We start from the raw sequence: 24,091 nt of genomic DNA on the forward strand, positions 1-24,091 counted from the left end.
GGTGAATGATATCTGTTATCTGTCAGGTAGGGTGCCGTGCACAATCCTGATTTGATGGAGACAGACATGAGAGCACGAAGGAACATCTGGAGAAACTTCTGAAATGCCTTCTTCGCTGCCGCTGCTACTGTGTGATCCCAATCTCCGGAGGAGAAGGCCCCGAGTCCTCGGCCTTGCCTGTTGCTCAGCGGCCGGGGCGGAGTCGAAGCGCTCGGCAGAGGATGGTGCTCGTGAGGCTGTATCGGAGGGGCTGGTCGGAGACTCAAAGTTTTCGAACAAACTCAGAGTCGGCTGTGGTCGGGTGCTTCCAGTGCATCGGCAGTTGTCGGCGCCTGGAGGGTTACGGCAGGGAGAGTTTCTCCCTTTTGCTGCCTGCTATCGGGACTATCGCAAGTCGATCAGAACTTTGATACTTTTTTTACCGTGCCCATGGTCTGCTCTTTATCAAATTATGGTATTGCTTTGCACTGCTGTAACTATATGTTATAATTATGTGGTCTTGTCTTTGGTTTGTCCTTTTTTTTGTGATATCACTCTGGAAGAACATTGTATCATTTCTTAATGCATGCATTTCTAAATGACAATAAATGAGGACGGATTGTCCTCATAATCTAATCTAATCTAAGTGGATCCACCGTTGAGAGGCAGAACCCAAACTTCCTGCTTCCGTGGAGTGCATCTTGTTCATTAACAGGGATTGGATTTCTAGACGTAAAATCTCTTCGGACCCCTATCCTAAAGAATACTGTTACCCTGAAACAGAAAGACTTTTTATGTAAGTACTCAAGATCCTACAGCTGCTGAGCAATACACACAAAATTCTGGAGGAACTCAGCAAGATGCAGCATCCATGGAGGGGAGGGAAACAGTCGATATTTCAGGTCAAGAACCTTCATCAAACATCACTTCCCTCAGCAGAGGCTGCTTGACTTGTTCAGTTACTCCAGCATTTGGTGTGTGTTTGCTCGGGACACTATATACAAGTTTGGACAAACTTGGGTTGTTTTCTAAAGAGTGGTGGAGGCTGAAGGAAGATCAGATTGAGACCCATAATATTATGAAAAGTGTTAAGTTGACGAGGGCAGCTAGTACCTTTTTCCCAGGGTTGCAATATCCAGTAGCAGACAGTATGAATTTAAGGTGAGAGGGGCTAAGTTCAAAGGAGATGTGCAGGGGAAGTATGTTACACAGAGAGTGGTGGATGACTAGAATGCACTGCCCGGTGTGGTGGTGGAAAAGATATGATACAGACATTCAGGAGGCTCCTAGGCAGGCCCTTGAATGTGCAGAGAACAGAGGGATAAGGACATTGTGTAGGCAGAAGGGATTAGTTTAGTTAGGCATTTAATTACTGGTTTAATAAGTTTGGCACATCAGGCACCCAAGGGCCTACTCTTTTGCCATTCTGACAATGTTCAATACAAGCTTGGTAAAACAGTATGATTTACAAGTTAAGAAAAATACTGAAAATGTTGGCTGGTTATCACTGATGTTAATGGTTTAGTGTCTCTCCAATTTTTGGATTGAGGTTCAGACCAGCTTGAAGCTCCATTATTTTTGTTGTTCTGTTCTGTGTTCTGCTGAGCACTATTGATGCACTTCATTGGCGCCAGAATGTGCGGACTGCCCCCAGCACACCCCTAGGTTGTGTGACCTAGGACGCAAATGACACATTTCACTGTATGTTTCAAAGTGCTTGTGATAATGATGAGCAGTTTTAGCTCTCAATCAGAATCAGGTTTAATATCACTGGCATATGTCGTGATATCTGATGATGGATGTGCTGGAATGGATCCAGAGGAGATTCACAAAAATTATCCCTGGAATGAAAGGGTTAATATATGCGGAGCGTTTCATGGCTCTGGACCTGTACTCACAGGAGTTTAGAAGAATGAAGGAGGATCTCATGGAAACCTATTGAATATTGAAAGGCCTAGACAGAGTGGATGTGGAGAGGATGCTTCCTATAGTGGGCTAGGACCAGAAGGCACAGCCTCAGAATAGAGGAACATCCTTTAGAACAGAGATGAGGAGGAATATCATTAGCCAGAGGCTGGTGAATCTGTGGAATTCATTGCCACAGGCGGCTGTGGAGGCCAAGTCACCGGATATATTTAAAGTAGAGGTCGGTAGGTTCTTGATTAGTCTGGGCATCAAAGGTTACAGGGAGAAGGCAGGAGAATACGATTGAAAGGGATAATAAATCAGCCATGATGGAATGCTGGAGCAGACTCGATGGGACGAATGGCTTAATTCTGCTCCTACATCTTATAGTCTAATACCATGAGTTCAGAGAGGCAGTCACCAGTTAATATTATGTTAAGGTAATAAATCTCTTTCACAATTCATTAAACAGAACATATCTTTACATTATAGATTGATTTTAAAAAATCTACTCAGATGCCAAAATAATAAATGTTTCCCTGCTCAGTTCAATCCTTGACACAATTTTAATCACAGAAAATTTAGACTATTAAAAACAATCCAGAATTCAGTAACGTAATGCGTTGATGAGAACTCAGCTGTGAAAAATATAATCACAGAGCTTGCTTTAAGGTATGAAGAACAGTGTAATGCTATCCTAAAAATAAATCTGGATTAGAAGTATAATAACATATGTCTACTCAAATCATTATAAGCAAAGATAAGTACATTCAATATATAGGCTTAGCCCTGCAGAGCACCTAAAAATAAATAATGTGGTTTGATTTGCCAATTTGTCTCCAAGAGACTAATTGTAAAGGGCTGAAGTTAGTCAGCAGAGTGAAGGGATGGAGCAAGCTTGCACTTGCATCATACCTCAACATCATGGCCTCGCAAGAGGACCTCAACCTTGTCATGGATTGGAGCCTTGTGTGCCTCAATGACCCAGAGAGCTAGGCTGGCTGGAGTCAGGGCTGGGTGACCTCGGTAGGGTCACCCATGCCGAACCAGTCAAAGGGTAGAGGCCAGACTAAGAGTGGTCCACTGGTCCTCCAGGTTCGGGGGCGAACAACTCCGACTGGACCAACGAAATGTTACAGAAACAGCAATGAACAATCCTTTTATATCTGTGTGGGACAGTATGACAGACAGAGATAGAGGACCTTTGTTGCTGCCCTAAACATTAGCGGCGTAGCAGGCAGTAAGTAAGTAGGTCACTATTATGCCTTAGAGAAGGCAATACCAGCATCCGGGCCATGCCATCTTCTCACAGTTTGCATTTAGTAGAAGTACAGAAGCCTGAAGTCCCAAGTTCAAAAACAGCTACTTCCCCTCAACCATTTGGTTCTTGAACCAACTGACACAACCCTCATCATCACAGGTTAGCAACATGAGGACCACAGTGCTCACCTTGCGCTAAAATCAACATTGTTGTTTCTTCCTTTGTTGTAATCATGCTCAATTTTCTATAACTTGTGTATAATTCATCATTAATTTATGTTTTATGCTGGTTGTCTGATGCTCAGTGCCTGTGGTGCTGTGCCTGTGCACACATGGACTTGTGCCAATGGCAAGAAACTTGAGTTTAACTTTAATTCCTTTATTGCAGATGGATCAAAATCTTGAATTTCCCTCTCAAGGTTTAACTTTTGTCTTTTTTTAGTGGTTTGTTTGCTTTCTGTTAGAAAGTGTTGCCAGAATGTGTGGCTACACTTGCTGACTGCCCCAGCACATTCGTAGGTTGTGTTGGTTGTTAAGGCAAAGGACACATTTCACTGTAAATCTTAATGTACATGTGTACATTGGAATTGCTGTTGGCCAGAGTTCTTCCATCTATTAGTAACGTGGCTTGTTACTGATATTTACAATCTGTCCTGAATGTGTATGAGATCTGAGTTGTTGGGTGAGAAACAGGAATATAATAAAATACTCCTTAAAAAAAGAGATTTTGCATTGTCAAGCTAAGGAACTGATACCCTGTTGAAATTAAAGTGGAATTTATTGTCATCTGCGCATCTATGTCTGCCCAGGTGCAATGAAAAATGTACTTGCAGCAACATCACAGACACAGAGAACCAGATAAGCAGCATTCACAAGAAAAATATAAATTAAACATAAACTATGCAAGGTTTTCTGCCTGAAATGCTGACTGGTTATTCTTTTCCATAGATGCTACCTGACCTGCTGAGTTCCTCCAGCATTTTGTGTGCCTTCCAAAAATAGTCCAATTTTTACAAGAAAGAGCACAGTCGGAACAATACAGACAAAGTTCACTTTAGCTCAAAGTGATTGAAGTACTCATAGTGCTGTGATGGTGTTGCTAATCTATAGTGATTAGGATTTTGCTGATTGGTTGAAGAACCAAATGGTTGAGGGGAGGTAGCTGTTCCTGAACCTCATGGTGTGAGACTTCAGCAATGTCCATCCTCTGTCTGATGGTGGCTGTGAGAAGATGGCATGGCCCAGAAGATGGGAATCTTTAATGGATGTTGACTTCTTGAGACAGTGCTTCCTAGAGATACTCCCGATGGTGAGGAGGGATGTGCCTGTGATGTATCGGGTAGAGTCCACTACTCTCTGTAGCTTCTTACGTTCCTGCACATTCAAATTGCCATACCAGACCGTGATGCCGTAATCATCTTACCCTTTAACTACACCATTACTAATCATCGTACCTTTGAATATGGCAGCTAGTGTAGTCTACAGCACAGTTTGATTGCTGACACGAGTATCCATTGACAACCTTTTCCATTTCAAGTCCAGAGGTGGAAATTCAGCCCCAAACCTATGAGAGCCTGTTAAATAATACTTCTAAAGTCTAGCTTCAAATGAATCACAATTCAGAAGTAGATTTCGGCACTCTTGGGTTTAGCAGACATGCCTGAGATAAGGTTAGTACCTCGATGCCTTTAAGAAACTTATAGGCAGGGAAATTATACAGCAAGATGTTCATTTACCAGATGAGTGTACTTAAGCCCCATCACTCCTACTGGGGCCTAGGCCACTGACAGCAGTTCACCAGAGTCCTCGATCCTGGGCCAGTCTTCCAAGTTGTCCCCCAGTGCAGCTGATCATACATCCTCTAGGTGAAGATCCTTCTTGTCCCAGGAATGAGGTCTTTGTAACTTCTGTTGATGTTTCTGTAGCTCTGGGGTTTCAAACTCTCATTCTAAAGCAGATTAAATCTGTCACACCCAGGAATCAATCTGGTGAATGTTTCCCGTACTGACAACAGACATGCACTCCTTCCTTTTAAAAAGGTGAGAACTAAAGGAAAGCAAGTGCAATGTTAGCATTCATTTCGAGAGGGCCATAATACAAAACCAAAGGTATAACGCTGAGGCTTTATAAGGACTGCACTTGGAATATAGTGAGCAGTTTTGAGACCTTTATCTGTGAAAGGATGTGCTGGCATTGGAGAGGGTCCAGAGAAAGTTTATGAGAATGATCCTGGCATTGAAAGGGTTAATGTGTGAGGTGCATTTGATGGTTCTGGGCCTGTAATCGCTCTTTAGAAGTTTAGAAGAATGGAGGGGGGCGTGGAATCTCATTGAAACCTATCAAACATTGGAAGGCCTGGATAGAACGGAAGTGGAGAGGAAGTTTCTGGAAGTGGGGGAGTCTAGGACTACAGGACACAGCCTCAGAATAGAAGGATGCCCATACAGAACAGAGATGAGGAGGAATTTCTTCAGCCAAAGGGTGGTGAATCTGTGGAATTCATTGCCACAGACAGTTGCGGAGGCGAAGTCATTGGGTATATTTAAAGGGGAGGTTAATAGCCTCTTGATTAGTCAGGGCATCAAACGTTATGCAGAGGAGGCTGGGGAATGGGATTGAGTGGGATAATAAAGCAGCCATGATGGAATGGTGGAGCAGACCCAATGGTCTAATTCTGCTCCTGTGTCTAATGGTCCAATGTTGTGAGTTCAGAGATGCAGCCACTAGATATTATGTTAAGGATAATACATCTCATTCACAATTCATTAAACATTTCCTTACTTTGATTTTAAATAGATTCTACTCAGATGCCAGAATAATAAATGGCTAGGATTATTTAACAGAATCTCACAGTTTGGGTCTGAACTTCTACCTCTGGATTTGAAATGGAGAAGGTTGTAAATGGATACTCCGGTGTCAGCAATCAAACTGTGCTGCCGTATTCAGAGGTACGGTGATTAGTAATGGTGTAGTTAAAGGGTAAGATGATTATCGGCATCACAGTCTGGTACAGCAATTTGAACGTGCAGGAACGTAAGAAGCTGCAGGGAGTCATGGACTCTGCCCGATGGATCACAGGCAGATCCCAGTCCATCATCGGGAGTAAGACAACATCCATTATCAAATACCTCCACTATCTGGGCCATTCCATCTTCTCACAGCCACCATCGGACAGAGGATGGACATTCCTGAAGTCTCATACAGTAAGGTTCAGGAACAACTACTTCCCTTCAACCATTTGGCAAAAATCCTAATTACTGCAGATTAGCAACACTATGGCCACTTTGATCAGTTTGTGCTAAAATGGACTTAGTCTTTTTGGTTCTAATTGTGTCCTTTCTTGTAAAAATTGTGCATCATTTATGTTTAACTTTTTATTGTGAATGTTATGCCTCTGATGCTCCGTGCCAGTGATGCTGTTGCAAGTTGTTTTGATTAGTGTTATTTATCAAAACATACAGTGACTGTGTCTTTTTCATCATCATTTTGGTGTTCCTGGGGTAGCCCACAAGTGCCATCATGCTTTCCAGCACCAACGTAGCATGTCCTCAACTCACCGGAGGTTGTGGGCTCAAGAACAGCCTGGTGAACATCTCCAGGGCATTTTTGCAATGGTGCCCACTGCAGCCACGGTGCGCCCATGGGGAAAGCGAGTGAATGTCTGCTTTGTCCTTACCCACTGATCCGTTTTAACACTGGTTTATTTAGTGTGAGGTCCTCCATTAAACCGATCAAACAGAGAAGCTGAATACTCATTCCGACAGATACTACAGTAGCCCTGATTCCATCAGGCACCTCCCACTCAAGACTGGACACAATGATCCGCACTGAGACTCTGATGGCTTGGGAACACTACCCAACACTGTTCCAGGTGTATTTTAAACAAGCTTGGCACCGATCGAGAAAGTTTGTTGGTCACTATCCAACCCTTAAACATGAGGTTGAGCATCAGGATACAGCTCATATTCCCTGAATAGTTCAGAACCTGAAGCAATAATAAGAATGGGATGACCATAAGGCAGGAGTAGAATTAGGCCATTCGGCCCATCGAGTCTGTTCATTCCATTGTGGCTGATTTATTAACCCTCTCAATAACATGCTCCTGCTTTCTTCCCATAACCTTTGACGCCCTGACTAATCAAGATCCTATCAACCTCTGCTTTAAATATACCCAATGACTTGGCCTCCACAGCTGTCTGTGGCAATGAGATCCACAGATTCACAATGCTCTGGTTAAAGAAATTTTTCCTCATCTCTGTTCTAAATGGGTGCCCCTCTATTCTGAGGCTGTGCCCTCCAGTATTAGACTCCCCCACAATAAACAGCTCACAATACTCTAAGCATGGTGTGACTAATGCCTTACAAAGCCTCAGCATTATATCCTTTCTCGAAATGGACGCTAACATTGTATTTACCTTCCTCTCCATTGACTCACCCTGCAAGTTAACCTTTAGAGAATCCTAGACAAGGACTTCCAAGTCCCTTTGCAACTCTGATTTTTGTATTTTCTCCCAGTTTAGAAAATAGTTTATGACTTAATTCTTTCTACCAAAGTGCATGACCATACACTTCCCTATACTATATTGTATTTGCCAACTCTTGACCCATTCTCCCAATGTGTCCAAGTCCTTCTGCAGATTCCCTGCTTCCTCAACACTACCTGCACCTCCACATATCTTTGCATTGTCCACAAACTTGACCACAAAGCAATCAATTCCGTCATCCAAATCACCGACATATAATGTGAAAAAAAGTGGTCCCAATATCGACCCTTGCGGAATACCACTATCTACCGGAAGCCAAAGAGAACAGGTCCACGTTATTTCAACTCTTTGCCTTTTGCAAATCAGCCAGTACTTCATCCTTGCTATTATCTTTCCGGTAATACTATGAGCTCTTACTAATCAGCATTTGTGGCACCTTGTCAAAGGCCTTCCGAAAATCTATGTGAACAAATCCACTGACTTTATCTATCTTATACAGTACTTAATAATAGACATCAACAGTTTTCCAACTACGGAAGTCAGGCTAGCTGGCCTATAATTTGCTTGCTTCCGCCTACCTCCCTTCTCAAAGGGTGAAGTGACATTTGCAATCTTTCAGTCCCCTGGAAATATTCTAGAATCTAATGACTCTTGAAAGATCTTTACTGATGTCTCTACAATCTCTTCAGCCACCTCCTTCAAAACCCGGGCTGTAGTCCATCTGGTCCAGGTGACTTGTCTACCTTCAGACCATTCAGCTTCCCAAGCCCCTTCTACTGAGTAATAGGAATGACAGTACATCATTTCTACCATACTGATAGTGTCTTCCATAGTAGAGAAGCAATCTAAAGTTAGAGGTAGAGAAGCAGTTAGCGCATCGCTTTACAATGCCAACGATCCACATTTGGGGTTCATTTCCCACCTCTGTCTTTAAAGAGTTTGTACGTTCCCCCTGGCCACATGAGCTGCCTCCAGGTGCTCTGGTTTCCTCCCACATTTCAAAGATTTATGTTAGGGTTAGTGAGTCGTGAGCGTGTTATGTTGGTGCCGGAAGCATGATAACACTTGTGAACTGCCCCCAGGACATTCCTTGCTGATATCATTTGACACAAATGACGCGCATCTCCGTATTTTTTTAATGTAAACATGACAAATAAAGCTAATATTTAAAATCTAATACTATTTGGCAAGTTCTGCCGTCTGAAATCAGCAACAACTGTGAATGTAATTCCCTTAACTTGGCACAATGTTCCAAGGGAATATTATCAATCAAATATTAGACACGGAACCACATACGGAAACATCAGAGCAGGTGGCAAAAGTCTTGATCCGACTCTCAGTGACCACTTTATTGGGTCCACCTGCTCATTAATGCAAATATCTAATCAGCCAATCATGTGGCAGCAACTCAATGCATAAAAGCATGCAGACAAGGTCAAGAGGTTCAGTTGTTCAGACCAAACATCAGCATGTGGAAAAAGTGTGATCTAAGTAACTTTGATGGTGGAATGATTGTTGGTGCTGGATGGGGTGGTTTGAGTATCTCAGAAATTGCTGATCTCCTGGGATTTTCATACATAACGGTCACTAGAGTTTACAGAGAATGATTCAAAAACAAAAAAAAAGATAACATCCAGTGAGCAGCAGTTATGTGGGTGAAAAAGGCCCTGATAATGAGAGATTAGACTAGGGTCAAGCTGACAGGAAGGTGACAGTAATTCACGTAAGCATACATTACAACAGTGGTGTGCAGAAGAGCATCTCTAAACACACAACATGCTGAATATTGAAGCAGTTGGGCTGCAGCAACAGAAGACCACGAACACACAGAAGTACACTCTTTGGCCACTTTATTGGGTACGTCTGTGCCTCGAGGTGACCACTGAGTGTAGAGAGAGTATTAAGGAGCATCTTAAAGGAGAGAAAGAGGTGAAATTGCAGGCAGACAAGGAAAAGAGTGCAGGACATACTCCTGCCACTGAAGGCATGGCAGATATGGGCAGGGATGGAGGTAGGGGAGGCCAGATGTGGAAGAGCGCAGAGGTGTTGGAAGTTGAACTGCTGGAGGAGATCATGGGGATAGGGATGGGTGTGAATGTTAAAATCAAGTGATTGCATAGACAGGAGTCTGTGTTGGTCAGGAAGCTGAGGACCACCTAGAGAGCAGAGTTCGGGTAGAGGTGTTAGTTGATGAGGATGAGTGAAGGAGGCTGACCAGGAGTACATTAGAATGATACAGAAGCTACACGCAAATTGCTGGAGCAACTCAACAGTAGGGCAGCATCTACAGAGCAGAATAAACAGTTGACATTTTGGACCAAGCCCCTTCCAAATGAAGTGAATGGAAATCAGGAGAGAATGAATCTTCTCATTGCTACCATCAGAGTGGAGGGACAGGAGCCTGAAGACACACACTCAGTGTTTCAGGAACAGCTTCTTCCCCTCTGCCATTAGATTTCTGAATGGACATTGAACCCATGAACACTACCTCACTACTTTTTTTAGCTCTCTTTTGCTCTAGTTAATTTAATGTTTATATATATTTCTTGTTTGTGGTGGGGTGGAGATGCATCTCTACCAAAGGAGGTGTAAGGTACTCCTTCCCTCCACTAGCCTGCAGGTCACCCTTGTACAAGGTGAAGCACCTGTTTAGCCTTCCTCGTCCCCCGACCCCCCCCCCCCAGGATCAGGGTCATGTGAAGCCATGGGAGCAGGTGGTGGATGGTCATATGAGTAGCTGGTGCACATCATATGCCCTGGTTATGTTGCCACTGATGCCAGGTAGACAATCTCTGAGGAGTATTGATAATGGCTGGGGTCACCCATCTTGTATAGACACTGCCCAGAAGAAGGCAATGGCAAACCACTCTGCAGAAAAATTTGCCAAGAACAATCACGATCATGGATAGAGGACCATGATCACCTATGTCATGCATGTCGTGTTGGCACATAACGAGCAATATATTTCTTATTGTGATTTATAGATTTTTATTATTATATATTGCAATGTACTTCTGCCACAAAACAACACATTTCATGACATCTGCTGGTGATATTAGATCTGATTCTGATTCTGAAAAATATGGGATTAGTGTAGGATTGTTGTAAGTAGGTTGGTGATTCACAGCATACACTTGATGGGCTGAAGGACCTGTTTCCATGCTGTGCATTGAAGCAATAAAAGATGCAACAAAAAAACTCAACTCTTTTATAGCATTAATGAAGGAGATTGGTAAGCAGAATAGCCCAGGATCCAGATTACACAATACAGCCCCTTCAGCCCACAATGTTGTGCCGACCCTTTAACCCACTCCAAGATCAGTCTGACCCCTCACTCCTACAGAGCACTCCTTGTTTCTATCATGTGCCTTTTTAAGAATCTGTTAAATGTCCCTAATGTATCTGCATCTTCCACTACCCTCTGGCAGCACATTCCACACATCCACCACTCTCTGTGTGTAAAAAAAAACATCCCCCCCCCCCCATACCTTCTTCCAGTCAACTTAAAACATATCCCATCGTATTAGCCATTTCCACCCTCAGGAAAAGGTGTTGGCTACCTAAGCCTGTTATCATCTTGTACACCTCTATCAAGCTACATCTGCTCAGGAATCTGATGAAGGGTCTCAGCCTGAAATGTTGACTGTTTAATCCGCTCCATAGATGCTGCCTGACTTGCTGAGTTCCTCTTGCGTGTGAGAAGGTGCTGCTCCTATCATCTGAAGTTAAGGTGACGATAGCCCATATGTAATGGTGCTGTTTGATAATATTAAACCTATGCTGTGGGCCATTGCTATAACTTGTGGGGTAGCATCTTCTGGAACCATTTTCAGGGCTTCTTGCCAGCATAGGTCTTCAGAACGACAACAATTTGTGGAGTAACATGTACAACTCTGTCCACTCTTGGCACGCTGCTAGACTTAATTAATGTAGCCCTGCTCCTGTAATGGACACAATTAGCCTGACTCTTCCAGAGGAGCAATGCAGCTGATTAGTAAATATCCTATCAAAAGGATGAATTCTCCAAACTTGCCAACCACATCATAGGATGTGTGCGCTAAAGTGCTGATTTCATAAACATAAATTATTTAGTGCATTTGGCATGTGTGCGGGGTTTTTAATGCCGAATAAAAATGTTGTGTCACCTGTAATACATCAGAGCCAAATTAATTTGCAATCGATTCAGATTTCTGAACAGTCCGTGAACCAATGAACACTGCCTCGTTATTCCTTTTCTTGCATTAAATATTTATTTCAGTAACGTATAATAATTTTATGTCTTTGCAATGTATTGCCGTCATAAAAGCATACAGCAGTGATAAAGACTTAGACTCCGATTCGGCAACAGATGAGAGCTATTTCTTAAACACGTGGAAGCCTGCAGATGCGGGAAATCCAGAGCAACGCACACAACATGCTGGAGGAACTCAGCAGGTCAGGCAGCGTGTATGGAGATGGGTGAACAGTTGATATTTATCCTTCACCTGGACTGGGAAAGAATGGAGAAGGTGCCAGTATTAAAAAGGAGGGGAAGGAGGCTAGTCCTTTCTATCAGTTTCTTCCATCAGATTCCTGTAGTCCACTTTCCTCTCCTAGTAGATTCCTCCTTCTCCCACCCATTACCTTTCCTACCCACCTGGCTTCACCAGCACCTTCCAGCTCGCCTCCTTCCCTTCCCCAGCTCCCCCCCCCCCACCGCCCCCAGCTCAGTGCTCCGATATTTAAGAAGCAGCACAGTTGATGATTCCCACGCAAATACCAGTGTCCTTCACAGCCGCTTCCATTCTCCTGCAGACATTGCTTATGTTGTTGCTTGGTTCCAGGGAGTGGGCAGCAATGGAGGGCTACAGGTCAGAGGGCTCCTCCATCCCCAGTGAGGACGTTACAGGAACAAAGGCAAAAGTGCACCCCAATACCGTTCTAACAAAATTAGCAGCACAGTAGCGTGGTAGTTAGCGTAACGCTTTACAGTGACAGTGATCAGAAGAGCGCCAGCTCAGTTCCTGCCACTGTCTGTGAGGAACTTGGATGAAAGGAACCGTGACAGTGAGGGTTTCCTCCAGGTGCTCTGGTTTCCTCCCACATGCACGGGATAGTAAGTTAGTTGGTCACATGGGTATAATTGAGCTGGAAGGGCCTGTTACCCATGATATATCTCTAAATAATATTCAAAAAGAGTGGAACAGAGGCTACTATCGTCAGCAAACCCTCACGAGAAAGGAGTGAGAATCGGTGAGGGTTATCCTGTTGCTAATTGCAAGTCACGATTGACCCGTGAAACAGGGTGGATGTCGAGTGCGTTCAGGGCAGCCCTCCCACAGTCAGTAACATCATTTGGGCAGCAAGGTAGTGAAGTGGTGAGCGTAACGCAGTTACGGAGCCAGTGACCCTTAAACATGAAGAACATGTTGACATTCAGGTGATGTGTATTCATGGCGGGTAGATTTAGGACATAGAACAGTACGGGCTCTTCAGCCTACAATGTTGTACCAACCCTTTGACCTACTCTATGATCAATCTAACCCCTCCCTCCCACATTGCCCTTCATTTACTCTGTTAAAAAAAAACTATTTCTGACAGCCTCCTATGTTTTTCTCCAATCACCTTAAAGACATGCTCATGCATATTAGTCATTTTGGTCCTGGGAAAAGGTCTCTGGCCATCCTCTCAATCTATCCTTCCATTCCTTGAAAAACATGATCTGAGATTTAAAATTTCTAATTTCATTGAGGACTCTTACAAATTTGAGAACCTGGAAGGATGTATTCAACTGCTTTTGTCAGGCTTTGAGCTGCTATCTTAATAAAAGAGTTTGTGAATTCAACAACAATATTCATCTTGTTCTTTTAATGAAGTAATTGTCCCAAGGTACTGAGGGAGTGTGTTCAGTAAATACATTCGCTGTCAAACAACAGGAGGGATGTTAGGGCAGCGGTCCAAGATTTCTCAGCGGGCTACAGTTGAACGTGCTGTAGGGACATTTGTTCTGTGCTCAACCAAGGAAGCTTTCAGAATCTCTGCTGGTAATTGCATTGATGTATCTGTTGTGCACAACCCCCAGGTGAAGGCAAAGGGGGTACTAAGACTGTGCAGGAAAGAATTAAGGTGCATCTTAAAGGAGCAGAAACAGACCAGGCAATTCCAGGTTTTGTTTTTAATATGTTAGCTCTGTGTAAGAAGGGTAACAACATTCGACAGGTACATAGATCTGAAAGTTATGGAGGGATATTGGCCAAATATCTCCATGGTAAACTTTTACACAAAAGTAAGCATTTTACACAGAGAGTGGTGGGTGTGTGGTAGAGGCAGATACATTAGGGACATTTAAGCAACTTTTAGATCAAGGATTAAGTTTATTTGCCATATGCAGTACATTTACATGTATTAGGAACTTACTGTGTTGTGTTGGTCAGGGCGTGACATGCGACAAAAAACAACAACATTCAGCAATTATAAAGAATAAAGAATTATTTCAAAGTAAAGTTCAGAATCAGGCCTTTTATCACCGGCATGTGACGCGAAATTCGTTAACTTAAGTTAGAGGTTAAAGGGTGTATATGGAACAAAATGTACATAAATAAATAAATACCAGCATGCATTTACAATGTAAACAACATTATAAAAAGTATTTTAAAGTGATAGGTACATAGATGATAGTAAAACGGAGGGCTATGTGGGAGATAAAAATTAGATTGATCTCAGAGTAGTTTAAGAGGTCAGCACAACATCATGGGCCGAATGGCCTGTACTGTGCTGTACTGTTCTACATTCAAATACAGAAAAATAAGATTAAATTCAGTGGGCATCTTGTTCCACATGGACCAGTGCAGCCAAAAGGTCTATTTCCATGCTCTCTGATTCTATCACAAGACCAAGAATTAGCATAATACTTTACAGTACCTGCAGTTGTGGTTCCATTCACACCAGTGCTTGTAAGGAGTTTGTATCTTCTCCCCATGTTTGCTCCGGGTGTTCCAGTTTCAAAGACGTACCGGTTAGGGTTGGTGAGTTGTGGGCATGCTGTGTTAGCACCAGAAGCTTGGAGGTGCTTGCGGGCCACTCCGAGCCCATCCTTGGATTGTGTTGGTCATTAACGCAGGTGAAGCATTTCGCTGTATGTTTCAAAGTTTTGATGCATCTTTGACAAATAAAGCTAATTTGATACAAAATGTCTTGATTAGTAAGAACGCAGGAGAATGTGGTTAGAGGAAAAATAAATCAGTCATGATTAAATGGGCCTAACAGCCTCATCCTGCTTCTAGTGGTTTAAAATTACACAAGAAAAAGACAATCCGAACAACAAAAGACAAAGCAAAGTCCCTTGTAGTATAAAGTGTTCAAAATAGTCACAGGGTTCCTGAACTGCAGTGATTAGGGGTGTTCAGTTTGGTTTGGTTCAATGATCAGATGGTTGAAGGGGAGGGGTAGTGTTAGTGCTATCGCTCGAGTCGAGTATGGTGATCTCCTAAGGGGTCGTCTATTGGTAGGTCCTCAGGTGGCTGTAGAGGTCGATTTGGGATCCACATACTCTGGTGAAGTGGTGGTTGGATCTTTTGCTTGTTCAGTCTCACTTTTTGCAGCTGTCACTTGTTCCCTATGGCACAGAGGAGGTTGCTGTCAAGTAGCACAGCTCTCTTTTGAACAGATTTCCTCCAGGTATATCTGTTGAATGCAGCATCTTCCCAGTTTTTAGATGTAATGTTGAAATTCTTCAGGCTGATTTCAATGTTATCTTTGAAGCTTTTCCTTTGCCCACATGGGGCCTCACTGGCCTTCCTTCGACTAGGGGTAATGAATCTGTTTGCAGGAACGTGACCCATTAGGCATACGGATGACATGCCCTATCCATCGGAGTTGGTGTTGCCTTATCGTGGCAGATCATCTCCACTGGGATCTCATTAGGACCAGTGGCTTTGCTGTTCAGGCTCTTGATGACAGCATGGACCTCTTTCATACTGGGAGTTTCACCCATGTCTTCTCTCACAGGTCTCTAGAGGATTTGGTTAGTAACCTTTGGTTCAGTGGTGCTGTTACAGTTAAGAAGTTCTTGAAAGTTCGGAGTTCAAAGTAATTTTTTTTAATCAAAGTACAAACTATATATGTCACCATATACAACTTGGATTAATTTTCTTGCAGGTATTCACAGTAAATGCAAATAAATGAGACAAGGATCTATAAGCAATAACTATTGAGAATATGAGATTGTGTCATTGAAAGTGAGTCCATGGGTTGTGGAATAGTTGAGTGGTCGGCAGAGTGAAGTTATCCCATCTGTTCAAGACCCTGATGGTTAAGGGGTAACAACTGTTTCTGAAACTGGTGGTGTGAGTCCTGAGGCTTCTGTTCCTTTTTCCTGATGGTAGCAGTGAGAAGAGAGCATGGCCTGGGTGGTGGGGGTCCCTGATGATGGATGCTGCTTTCCTGCAACAATGTTTCATGCAGACGTGCACTATGGTGAAGAGGACTTTACCTGTGATACACTGGGCCGTATCTATTACATCTTGTGGGATTTTCTGTTCAAGGGCATTGGTGTTTCCATACAGGCGTAATGCACCCAGTCAATATAATTTCCACTACACATCTATAGAAGTTTGTCAAAACTCCTTCGATGATTGATATCCTTCCAATCCTTTAGCGAGTTCTTCCCATCCTTTGACTGCAGGGGATTTAATCCACAGTGACTTGAACCATAGATTTCTTTGGTGGCACTGAAGAAGCCTCTTGTGTCACCAGAGTCTGCCAGTCTCTGGATTTCCAAGACTTGCTAAATCCACCAAGAATTCTTCAGCTCCCTCACCCTGTTCTGAACATTTCATTTGGCTCTGGAGTAATCTTCTCTTCTAGCCTTGCTGCCAATGTTATTCTGCCAGGCATCAAAGGTTTTCCTTTTCTTGGAGATAAGTTGTTCCATCTCCATGTCATTATCATCACACCAATCCTAATGTTTTCTAGCACCCAAGGATGTTTTTATGATATTGAAGATTTAAGCAGACCCCAGTGTCCTTTGATATCCTCTGGATATTCCAGTTGGAGGTTTTCCCCAAATGAGTCCTGAATGTGCTGTTGGGTAGCAGTATCAAGCAGACTCTTGAATTTTAGTCTTGTCCTGGTCTGCTTCTTGTAAGCCCTTTTCTTTATCATGACTCTGATAGATAAGGTGAAGCAGATCAGGTGATGATCTGTCTAGCAGTCGTCTGTGCCAATCATGGCCCCTGTGATATTCAGCTCCTTAGCTCAGACAATGACTTAGTCAATGAAATTCCACTGTTTAGATCAGGAGTGCCGCCAAGATACTTTGAATTTGTTTTTCTGCCTGAAGAGAGTGTTCATGGATGATTGTACTCCATTTGAGTTGATGTTGCCAATCCCTTCATTTCCTATGGTACACTTCCAAGGGTTGAAGTCCCCTAAGACAAATATCTTATCCTCCTCAGGGATGCCCAACTGTGTTGTGTCTAGGCAAGCCTAAAAGACCTCTTATTCACACGCATGTGAGTCCAGTGTTGATGCATAAGCATTCACAACAGTTGCTCTCTGGTTATTGGCAAGCACCAAACAAATTGTTATCAGATGTTCACTGATCCCCACAGGCAGTTCAGAGAGTTGACTAACAAGCTGGTTCTTTATCGAAAACCAAGCTCCAAGGACCCAGGGCTCGTCAGCTGCCTTTTCTTCCCAGAAGAAGGTATAACCACTGTTCTCCTCCCTTAAACGTTTCAGAAAGAGCAATGTGGCATCTTCTCATTTCTCTGGTGAAGATCACAGTTTTCCTTTCTGGTCGATCACTGATTGTGCTATCTAGCAGAGTCCACACATTCCCGGCTCCAAAGGTCATCTTTCTTTGTTTCTAACCGCATATGGTGATCCCTCTGGACACAGTAATCCAGTCAGGAGATTTCTAGGCAGGTTATTTTTAGGGCACGTTTTTCAGCCCCTTCCCCAAGTGGGATGAGCAGAGTGGATCCAAAATAGGGCAGCTCAGTCGTGGGTGTAGCTGATGAAGGACTCTTTCTGCCTCAGTCCAAGAGCCCAGCGACAGAATCCCACCAGCCAATATGACAGCTCCTGACCAATCGCTTCCAAACCTCACAATCTTGCCCCCTTCACCACTTGCTGATCGTCATGGAATGTAATCCACCATGTGAGGGTGGATTTCCTTCATGGATTGCAAGATGACGAGGAACCCTTCACTGCTGTAGCCTTCCTCTGCCTTCACTGCAATCTTCAGCCAGCTCCAAATCTTGGTTCGTTCGCTTGTCTGGAACCTTTCGAGGATTGTCACTTTGTTGTGGGACAGAGGGTGGTGAGTTCCTGGCATCCTGAGAGTGATGCTGTCTGGAGTTTATGTTCTAGTAGGGTCACCCATGGTGATAAGGTCAAGGGGGAAGTTCCAGACAAAGAGTGAAGGAAAGTATCTGTTCTTGAATCTAGTGGAGTGGGTCTTCAGGCTTATGTACCTCCTGCAAAATTTCCCTACTGTTGGGTGGATGCGCGTGTTGTAGTTGTACTGGAATAGCTTGGCAAGAGGCCTGGCTTGTTATGGAGTGCAGCTCTTCACAACTATAGCTGTGGTGTTGTCTGGTCTTGTGTATTCAGCACTCTCAATCACTCCTTGAGATCACTTGGAGTAAGTTGAATTGACTGGAGAGAGTTGAGTATAAAGGCAGGGTCTCAGGAAGAACCAAGGATAGATCGCCCACTTTGCAAAAAAAACAAAATAATAATAATAAATAAGTAATAAATTTCAAGAACATGTGATGAAGAGTCCTTGAAAGTGATTCCATTGGCCCGAGGTCACTCAACCTATTCTCATAAGGCATGCTGCCCAATCCAGGCAACATCCTTGTAAATCTCCTCTGCACCCTTTCTATGCTTTCCACATCTTTCCTGTAGTGAGGCGACCAGAATAAAGTGGCCATTGAGTGCAGTTCAGATGAACAATATTTTAACCCATATTGAGAGCAGAACGGATATTAAGCGGAGCCCCAAACAGGAATAAATGAGGCCATCACTAAGAATTCAAATGTAATAAAATTGTCCTTTGTGCAATGGGACTTATACAAATTAAGGTGAATGAAATGATTGCTTATTAATTTATAAATAGCTCACGTTTAGAACTACAGGGCAATGCCTGGGCTTGAACTGATTTGCTATAGGAACATTAACCCTTCACAGAACAAGGTAAAACAATGATGTTCATGGCCACTACATAGAAAATAGACAAAGCTTAAACACAAGATAACTTGCAGACGCTGGAAATCCAGAGTAACACATACAAAATGCTGGAGGAACTCAGCAAGTCAGACAGCATCTATGGAGAGAATAAAGAACCAATCTTTCAGGACTCCATGTGTTAAGCCAGTAATGATTATTACTGGATAGCTAAACCAAGGTTTCCAGTACACTCTCCAGAGAATGTAAAGAACGCCGTGCCACTGTTTCAAAGAAGAGCAAGGTAATTATTGCAAATGCCCCATGCTTGATCATTGTCAGTGGGGATTGCTAAAACTGGTTATCACTTTGGGTACATGCTCCATGCAAATTGTCTTCACGTTTTCTTCAAAAAGCAATGTCTCAAAAAGGTGGCATTCATCATTCAAGATATATTTCATTAGCAGTGTGAGGAGATTTGGTATTACACCAACAACTCTAGCAAATTGCCACTCCACAGGATTGGAAAAAAGCTGTAGAGGCTTGTAAACTTAGCCAGGTCCATAATGGGCACTAGCCTCCCTACCATCAAAGACTTCTTCAAAAGGCAATCTCTCAAAAAAGTGGCATTCATCATTCAGGATACCCACCACCCAGAGCATGCCTTTTTCTCATTGCTACCATCAAGGTGGATGTACAGGAGCCTGAATACCCACACTCAATATTTTAGGAGCAATCATGTTTCTAAATGGACAATGAACCCTTGAACACCACCTCACTATTTTTGCACTAAATTATTTTTTATCTTTATTTCTTATTCTAATATATAACTTACTTTGGGTATTACACTGTACTTAGCCGGCCGGTGGTGTAGTGGCATCAGCACTGGAATTCAAGGCAAATGGTCATGAGTTCAAGTCCCGCCAGTTCTTTGCGGGCTTTCCATCTGTGCTGGGTTGAGTGTTGAGCTGGCAACTCTACCTCCTAAAAAACAAACAAATACTATGGAAAAGGCAAAAACACCACCCAATGTGCCACACGGCATGAGAAAAAAACAACACAACAACATTACACTGTACTACTGCCTCAAAGCAACAATTTTCACAATATATGTCAGTGATAGTAGACGTGACTCTTGACTGTGAATCATTATAAATTGAATAAGAAGACTTTAATTCTGGATTGATGTCCAATGAAAGGCATCTCTGATATTTTGCAGTGGGCAATATTTTGTACAAATTGAACAGAGTTTGTGTCCAGTTCCTGTATTGCCTTGATTTACTGGCCCAATCAACAAGCAGATGGAATGCAATGGTAACTCTGTGCTAAAGTGAGAAACTATTTATGTGTTATCCTTAATGGTAGTGGTGGAGTTAGTTGGTAAATTAAATTGATAAATTGGTTTATTAATGTCACACATAGCAAGATACAGAGAAAAAGCTTAAGTTTTGCATGCCTTCCATGCAGATCCATTTCATTACACAGTGCATTGAGGTAGGACAAGCTAAAACAGTAACAGAATGCAGAATAAAGTGTAACAATTACAGAGAAAGTGTAGTGCGGGCAGACAATAAGCTGCAAGGCCATAACAAGGTGGAGTGAGAGGGCATCCTATCATATTAGGGAACCATTCCGTAGCCTAATAACAGCGGGGTAGAAGACTGGTGGGCCATGCTTTCAGGTGTTTTCTGTTTTTTGCCTGATGGAAGAGGGGAGAAGAGAGAATGCCCAAGATGGGTAGGATTTTTGATTGTGTGGGCTGCTTTAACAAGACAATGAGAAGCGTAGACATAGTCCACGGAAAAGAGGCTGAGCCATGATCTATTTCCACAATTCTGTCATTTCCTGTGGTCACAAGTGGAGCAGCTGCCATGCCAACCCATGATGCTTTCAATTCTCTGCTTGGTGCCCTCAACCCACTCAACCTCACCATCTTCGATGTAAACAGGAGCATGTGCATCACCCACCTTCCTGAAGTCAACGACCAGCTCTTTTGTCTTGCGGACACGGAGGAAAAGGTGGTTGTCATGACAACATGCCACTAGGCTCTCTGTCTCCTTCCTGTACTCCGACTCAAAAGAATCAGAGCGAGCTGGTGCCCAGATGGAGAGGGCCAGAGAGCGAAATCAGTGTGTGTGTGTGTGTGTGTGTGTGTGTGTGTGTGTGTCTCTGAGTGCAGAGGTTCACTTATTGATGAGGTGTGAAGGGTTCGAATCACAGTAAAACCGTTACAGCTCAGGAGAGAAAAGGATAGTGAGGGTGACATAGACTTATCTATTTATATAGAGATACAGTAACAGGGCCTTCCGGCCCAACGAAACTGCACTGCCCAATTACAGCCTTGTCCAATAGAATAATCGAATCTAATGTAGGATCTTTGCCCAAGGCGTCGACTGTTTATTCCTCTCCATAGATGCTGTCTGACCTGCTGAGATCCTCCAGCATTTTGTGTGTGTTTCACTGGATTTCCAGCATCTCTTGTGTCTAATACAACTTCTGCTCCATGATGATTCCCCAGGAGGTTGATGTTGGAGACTGGGTGATGGCAATACCTCTGAATGCCAACAAGTCAGAATCACGTTTATGATCTCTCCTAAATAATGTCAAATTTGTTGTTTTACAGCAGCAGTACAGTGCAAAGACCTTAAAATTGCAATGACTTGCAAAAAAAAGTGCAAAAATAGGTGGCGGGGTGGAGATACGTCTCTACCAAAGGAGGTGTAAGGCGCTCCTTCCCTCCGCTAGCCTGCAGGTCACCCTTGGGCAGGGTTGGCACCTGCTTAGCCTTCTGATCAGGGTCACGTGAAGCCATTGGAGCAGGTGGTGGGTGGTCGTGTGAGGAGTATTGGTACTTGCTGGGGTCACCCATCTTGTTAAGACACTGCCCAGAAGAAGGCAACGGCAAACCATTTCTGTAGAAAAATTTGCCAAGAACGGTCATGGTCAAGACCATGATCGCCCACTTTGTACAACACGGCACATAATGAATGAATGATTGAATGCCAAAAAAGGAGTAACAATGTGATATTCTTGGGGTCATGGACCATTCAGAAGTCTGACAGTGGAGGGGAAGCCGTTGTTCCTCAATCATTAAGTGTGGGTCTTCAAGCTCCTGTACGTCCTCCCCGATGGCAGTAATGAGAAGAAGGCATGTCCCAGATAGTGAGAGTCTTAATGGTGGATGCCTCCTTTTTGAAGTGGTCCTTGATGTTGGGGAAGATTGTGCCCGAGATGGATCTGGGCTGAGTCTACAACCCTTTGTAGCCTCCTGTGGTCCTGTGCATTGGAGCTTCTGTGTCAGACAGTGACGCAACCTGTCAGAATATTGTTAATGCCAATACTCAAAACTGATAGCAGTAAATAGCTAAGTGTACAAACAGAAGACCAGAAAGGTTAAGGGCAACGAATTCCTCAGGGATCATGATAGTGTTTTTATTATACAGCAGGACTTTCATCGGATGCAGTATCATTAGTGTCCTGCATATAAATGACTGTAAACCTGGACTACTTGGAACCCGGGTGATAATGTCGGGATCTCAGGGAGTGTTACACGAAAGACACAGCTGAAGAGGCAAGTGGAAGTGTTGAGACCGCCTCTAGGGATGTTGTCAGCCTGTAAATCTCTCAGTAGCAGAGAAATGAAACAGCCAACGTCACATGGGCCGAACAGAGATTAACAAGATAACTTCAGAGACTGAGAAATGATCTGATGATGCCTGAAAGTAAATGTTAGTTGAGGATTAGCATATCAAATAGTACAGCGTTCAAGCGGATTGGCAAATTACGCCTGAGATTGCTAAAGACAATATGGAGAGGGATCTGAAAACTGAGTTGATTTTATAGATTTCAAAGCTCAAAATAAACTTATTACCAAAGTGCATATACATCACCATATACAACCCTGAGATTCATTTTCTTGTCGGCATACTCAATAAATCCATGATAGAACAATAACCATAACAGAGGTTATTATGAAGGGCTGCACCAACATTGGCGTTCATCCAGTGGACAAAAGGCAACAAACTGTGCAAATACAAAAAGAAATAATAAGAATAAAAATAATAAATATCAAGCCTGTGAGATGACGACCACTTGAAAGTGAGTTCATAGGTTGTGGGAACATTTCAATGATGGGGCAAGTGAAGTTATCCCCTTTGGTTCAAGAGCCTGATGGTTGAGGGGTAATAACTGTTCCTGGACCTGGTGGTGTGGGTCCTGAGGCTCCTGTATCATCTTTCTGATGGCAGCAGCGAGATGAGCACATATCCAGGGTCCCTGACGATGGATGCCACTTTCCTGCAGCAATACTTTGTGTAGATGTGCTCAGTGGTCAGGAGGGCTTTACCCGTGATAGACAGGGCTGCATTCACTACTTTTGTAAGATTTTCTGTTCAAGGGCATTGGTGTTTGTGATGCAGCCGATATACTCTCCTCCACACATCTATAGAAGTTTGTCGAAGTTTCCGATGTCATGTCGAATCTTTGCAAACTCCTAAGGAAGTGAGATTTATATTAGTGGATGTACTGTGTACAACAATGTCCAAAGCACTAATCTCTAAGTATCAGCTACCCCTGTGCTCTATAACTGACAGAGAACTGAATTAGGGCATATATAGAATATTTAATATAACATAATTTAACATAATATCTAGAATAATTTCAATGTCTATTAACATACCAGATCGATGACCTTTCATCAGAACTGGGAAACACTGATGACATTTGACTAATAAGATGCAAAGGAGAGAACAACCAAGAAGGTCAATAACTGTGGAAAGGCGAGTACAAATGGAATAGAAAATAAGAACAGATCCGCCCTGATCAGATTGAATGGCAGGACAGGCTTGAGGGGCCGAATGGTCTCCTCCTGCTCCTGCTTTCTTGCGGCTGATGGGTCTGACTGAATCAGAAACAGATTTAATGTCACTGACGTACATGTCATGAAATTTGTTGTTTCAAACCAACAGTGTAGTGCAAAGGCGTAAAGTTACGACTTTGATAGTGACTAATACAATAAATAGATCGTGCAGAACAAAGGAATACTGAGGTAGTGCTCGTGGGTTCAGTGTCCATTCAGAAATCTGATGGCAGAGGGGAAGAAGCTGTTCCTGATCATTGGGTGCGGGTCTTCAGGCTCCTGTACCTGCTCGCCGATGGTAGTAACAAGAAGAGGGCATGTTAAAGACTCAAAGTACATTTATTATCAAAGTATGTATGCAGTATACAACCCTGAGATTCATCTTCCCACAGACAGCCATGGAACAAAGAAACACCATGGAACCTGTTCATAGCAAACATCAAACAGCCAACGC

This window comes from Mobula birostris, chromosome 23 (assembly GCF_030028105.1).
Source record: "Mobula birostris isolate sMobBir1 chromosome 23, sMobBir1.hap1, whole genome shotgun sequence".
NCBI lineage: Eukaryota > Metazoa > Chordata > Chondrichthyes > Myliobatiformes > Myliobatidae > Mobula > Mobula birostris.